This window comes from Onychomys torridus, chromosome 1 (assembly GCF_903995425.1).
Source record: "Onychomys torridus chromosome 1, mOncTor1.1, whole genome shotgun sequence".
Lineage (NCBI taxonomy): Eukaryota > Metazoa > Chordata > Mammalia > Rodentia > Cricetidae > Onychomys > Onychomys torridus.
In genome coordinates, this window is record NC_050443.1 from 46,739,315 (window position 1) to 46,743,332 (window position 4,018).

The 4,018-nt window shown below is 51.9% G+C and overlaps 1 protein-coding gene across 1 annotated transcript in view; it reads right to left on the reverse strand.

Moving 5' to 3' along the window:
* Lrrk1 (leucine rich repeat kinase 1) overlaps positions 1 to 2,199 on the reverse strand; it is a 135,693-nt gene extending 133,494 nt beyond the window's left edge. Inside the window, exon 1 of the mRNA XM_036175835.1 lies at positions 2,121 to 2,199. The gene's annotated coding sequence lies outside the window, so the exon portion shown is untranslated. The remainder of the gene's footprint in view (positions 1 to 2,120) is intronic.
* Positions 2,200 to 4,018: the final 1,819 nt, after the last annotated feature.

The window sequence follows — 4,018 nt, forward strand, 5'->3', positions numbered from 1 at the left end:
GGCATGCACAGGGCCTGCACAGGTGCAAAGGAGACAAAAATCCTAGCCCTGAGAAAGGGAAGTGGGCACCAAGTCCCACCTCCCAACCAAGAAACTATTTGCAACTGTGATACCTGCTGGGATAGGGACAATCAGTTTTCAGCCACACTCCAGGACCAGGCCCCAGGCCCAGGAGCAGTTGATCAACACAGAGCAGACTCCAAGTTTTTTTGTGTGTGCATTTTTGTTAGTTAGTTTGGTTGGTTGGTTTGCTTAATTGAGAGTTTTGATAGAAAGAATATAAAGTTGGGTGGGTAAGGAAAATCAATGGGAGGAGTTGGAGGGTGATAATAGGGTAAATATATTGTATACATAATTTTAAAGAATAAATATTAAAACAAAGAATATATATATATATTATGCATGCCAGCTAGAGCTGGGGTGTGTGTGTCTGTCATACAGCAGAGACAATGGCAATTTGGACTATGGAGGAGGCTGTGAGAAGAGACCAGACCTGGTTATTTTTTGGGGATGGTCCAAACAAGACAGTAGGCTAGACTCAGAGATGAAGAGAATTTCTAGGGTTCTTATTTTTAATTCTCTTTTTCCTGTGTGTGTGTGTGTGTGTGTGTGTGTGTGTGTGTGTGTGTGGCGGTCACAGGGCCACCTCTGGTGTGTTCTTTGCTTTGCACCATGTTTGAGATCCCCATCTCTTCTTCCCGTGAGCTCTCTCTTCTTCTTCTTCTTCTTCTTCCTGACTGCCGGCATTACTAGCTGGCCCGTGAGCTCCCAGGAAGTCTCCTCGGCACCTCCAATGTGGCATTACAGCCTTCAATACATCTGCCTTTATGCAGATTCTGAATTCAGATCCTTACACTTGACCAGCAAGCGCTTTACATACTGAGTTATCTCTCCAGCTGGTTGATTATTATTATTATTATTATTATTATTATTATTATTATTATTATTATAGCTATTAAGGACATGTAGAAGTCGGGGTGGAGGAAAGGCTTGGCTGGCCCTAAAACTTCCTTTAGGGACAAATTAGGTGTTGGTATGCTATTTTTTTTTCAGGAACATGAGCAAAGACAACGGAAACCCATTTAGAGAAGGAGTTGAATGTTAAAGTTTTTCAAAACGTGCATATTGTGGTCCCTTTAAGGCATCTATCTATGCGAGTGACCAGCCCATTAAAGATGGGGTATTTGGTGAGAATTTGCTAAGAGCTTATTAGCTCTTAGGACCCTATTTATCGTGCTCCAGTCTTTACACGGGTGAGCACATGCAAGTGAAAAAACGTAATGGCCTCAAACTGTGAAGCCAGGCTGAACTGGCTCTCAGCATCCTTAGAGTCTCCCTGTTGCTGTCTGTGTTACCACCCCTAGCCCTCCTAGGATTCCTGCCCTGGTCTGCACTTGGGGACCACAGCAGGCTCAAACAACAATGGAGGAGAGTTCTACTCAGTAGCCACAAAGAGGAGACCGCTGGTCCAGAGGCGCGCCCCAGGAGTGGAGGAGGGGAAGACCTCCAGGCCACCCCGTGCCACCCGGGTGCCCAGCGCGTGGAGAGCCTGCCGGGCTGTCGCCTCCCGCCACTGGCGCTCACGCACTCCCGTGCGCACACACGCTCAGACAGACCCCCGCCCTAGGTTAAAAGTCAGGCTTTTTCCAAACGCAGAACAACTTTGTAGCCGCCCTGGTGTTTCCTACTTTTGTTTCTGAACTCGGCTCCCCGCCCCCGCTCCTCTCAGCTCCGGTTCCCGCACGGGATTCCGGGGTTCCCCGGCTCCCGGGCTCCAGCACCGCACCCGCTTAAACCCTTCAGGGGGCGAGGGTCGCGGCGGAATCAGAGAAGCGGCGAGGAGACCCGGGTCGCCCCGAGATCCAGGCTCCCCCAGAGCTGTGACCTGCGAGTCTGGGGCACAGGCCGGGGTCCGGAGCACGCGGGACACTAGGGGTGTGGGGTGCGAGCCTGGGAGCGGGGCGGGGGGCTGCGGCGCGGGACTCCGGGCGCAGGGCGGGCGGCCGCGGCTGCACGCAGGGATCCGAGCACGGGTCCGAGAGGCGCGGGCGAAACTTGGCTCTCGGGCCGCTGGCCTCAGTCGTGTGCTCGGACGGGGTGCGGGCCGGAGCAGCACTTACCTGCGGCGGTGGGGTCGGGGAGCTGCAGGCCGGCGACAGCAGCGGGCCGGTGACAGCAGTGAGCAGGGGCCTGCGGGTCCTACCGTGCTCTGCCCTGCGAGGCTCTGGCCGCCGCGGGGCCAGACACACTTCCTCAATCCTGCGGCCGCCTGGCGGGCGGAGAGGGCGGGTGGCGCGGAAGCAGGCCCTAGCCAGAGGGTCGGCTGCCCCCTGCCTCCGCAGATGAGGATGCGGTCCTCCGATGGCCTGCCTCGGTTTCCCGAGCTGCTAGATGTCGGTGACCAAGCTCACTGCTCCTGTTTCCATAGACGCTAGGGCCCTGGAGCTTTGTAGGGTCCTAAGTTCAGATGCCCCTGCTGTCTTCCCTGGGGCAGACACAGTGACAAGATTGCTCCATTCTCTGCTCAGTCTTTCCTTCTCTGCTCTAGTAACAGATTAATTTCTATTTTGTATGCTGACCATATACTCTGGCTGTAAATATAGAAGGACGAGGATACTAATGTGTGTGCAGGTCTTTAGGGAGCCATACAGAAACTGCCTTTTAAACGTTGATGTTTTGTAAACCACACCTTTTCAACCAGTGGTCCACTAACTTAACTATGGACATTTGCAAAGATGTTACTAGTTGGTGAATCCTTTTAGGTCTTCAGCCTCTGGAGTAGCTGTGACTACAGGTGCATGCCACATTGCCTGGCTGATTATGTGGGGAGGCGTAAAACATGGTGGAATGTTGTGTCAACTGATGCCAGTGAGATAATAATCAAACGCAGGCTAAACCCTCATGGCTAAGCTGCAGACAGGCTTCCGATTCGGCTCTGATTTTCACTCAGAAAGGATGATAGTCCTTTGCAGAAAAAGCGGTTCTGCACCTAGACGCTTCTCTGGTAAGGTAACAAGGAATATTCCCCAGACCATGTGCAGAGCACATAGGCAGATTGCCATAACCCTCTTTACCAGTTCACAGAGCCTGAGGAGCTGTGGGCCTTCTGAACTACTTCAGGAGCACCGCACGCGTTGTTTGGATCACGGGTTGGCAAGGGGACTACCTCGCAGCTCTCCTATGCTCTACTTTCTCTCCACCGCTAGGCACTGTTCTGCAATCCTATCCTCGCCAGTCACCGAGGTTCTCAGACCAGTTAGCAAGGGCAGCAGTGTCACTGCTAAGGAAAAGTCCCTAATAGTTAGCAGAGAGCCTGGTTTGGTGCCTCCTTCAGAGAATGCATCGCTGCCACCTAGCGACACTAGGAGGAACTCCATGCTGAGTGCCAGGACAGACACCAGGGCACTAGTGTTGCCAATACTTACTGTGGCAAGAAAATTCCCCCTTTAAACAAGCTTGGAAATAGGCTAGGGAAAATGTCCATTGTACAAAAGCATCTGGAACATTCGACACATTTATGGCCTTATCCCAGCCTTCAACTTTACCCAGTAGACGTGCATTAGTCACGAAGGAGACTGTTCCAGCCGTTAGGATTCCTCCTCGCTTCTGTCTCATTCCCACAGATCCGTGTTCTTCTTGCGTTTGCTCGCATCCCACCCAGATTTTCAGAAGGCATGACCTTCCCCCAAGGGGTTCAGCTGGAAGACCATGGTTAGAGGTAGGTCAGCCACCTACTTCTCTGAACTTCCACCCCACTTCACGGAGGCTAACTGTTCTTTTTGTCTTCTGATGTTTGTCTTTATTCAGCCAAATCCTCACTTTCTTGATATCCCCGAAACAACGATTTAAACACCCTCCCCCGCAATCTCCACCTGCAAGCATTGTCTGCTGCATGGATTCTAGCAAGGGGTGAACATTAGAAAGAAGCCACCTGTCGAGAAGTGGAGCTAGATCTTCAGCTAAGTTAGGCACAGACCCTTAGATCAATAATAGAGAAAAGTCACACACACACACACAC